Source organism: Notothenia coriiceps, unplaced genomic scaffold (genome assembly GCF_000735185.1).
Source record: "Notothenia coriiceps isolate Sejong01 unplaced genomic scaffold, NC01 NC01_scaffold00027264, whole genome shotgun sequence".
In the NCBI taxonomy this organism is placed as follows: Eukaryota; Metazoa; Chordata; class Actinopteri; order Perciformes; family Nototheniidae; genus Notothenia; species Notothenia coriiceps.
Genome location: NW_011359965.1, coordinates 8313 through 9407, shown reverse-complemented (window position 1 = coordinate 9407; position 1095 = coordinate 8313). Strand labels below are relative to the sequence as shown.

Sequence of the window (1095 nt, the reverse complement as noted above, 5' to 3'; positions counted from 1 at the left end):
GTAGAAGAGACATGAAGAAGAGGGGACACATGTTGATGTAGAAGAGACATGAAGAAGAGGGGACACATGTTGATGTAGAAGAGACATGGAGAAGAGGGGACACATGTTGATGTAGAAGAGACATGAAGAAGAGGGGACACATGTTGATGTAGAAGAGACATGAAGAAGAGGGGACACATGTTGATGTAGAAGAGACATGAAGAAGAGGGGACACATGTTGATGTAGAAGAGACATGAAGAAGAGGGGACACATGTTGATGTAGAAGAGACATGAAGAAGAGGGGACACATTTTGATGTAGAATAGACATGAAGAAGAGGGGACACATGTTGATGTAGAAGAGACATGAAGAAGAGGGGACACATGTTGATGTAGAAGAGACATGAAGAAGAGGGGACACATGTTGATGTAGAAGAGACATGGAGAAGAGGGGACACATGTATAGAAGAGACATGAAGAAGAGGGGACACATGTTGATGTAGAAGAGACATGAAGAAGAGGGGACACATGTTGATGTAGAAGAGACATGGAGAAGAGGGGACACATGTTGATGTAGAAGAGATATGAAGAAGAGGGGACACATGTTGATGTAGAAGAGATATGAAGAAGAGGGGACACATGTTGATGTAGAAGAGACATGAAGAAGAGGGGACACATGTTGATGTAGAAGAGACATGAAGAAGAGGGGACACATGTTGATGTAGAAGAGACATGAAGAAGAGGGGACACATGTTGATGTAGAAGAGACATGAAGAAGAGGGGACACATGTTGATGTAGAAGAGACATGAAGAAGAGGGGACACATGTTGATGTAGAAGAGACATGAAGAAGAGTATTTTGCACAATAGGTGACCTTTAATATATACATATGTATAAATGTGTCTGTTGATTCTGTATATATATAAGTATATACATATTTTTATATATGTTTGTTTTTATATACAGGATTGTTGGAAAAGGTATTTCGACCTCTTTGTCTTTAAAGATTGACTTTGACTAATTAGCTTACTGTACACTGGAAAAACGAAATCATTACTTTAATTAAAGGTATTATGTCGACACATTTTACATAACTGTATTAGGGTTAGTTGAAAGC

General features: G+C 39.1%; 1 protein-coding gene across 1 annotated transcript in view; it reads right to left on the bottom strand.

Annotated features, from left to right (window-relative positions):
* Nucleotides 1-1095, bottom strand: part of LOC104957531 (GDNF family receptor alpha-1-like) — a gene marked incomplete at its 3' end in the record, with an annotated part of 5318 nt that overhangs the window by 2790 nt on the left and 1433 nt on the right. The window lies entirely within an intron of this gene.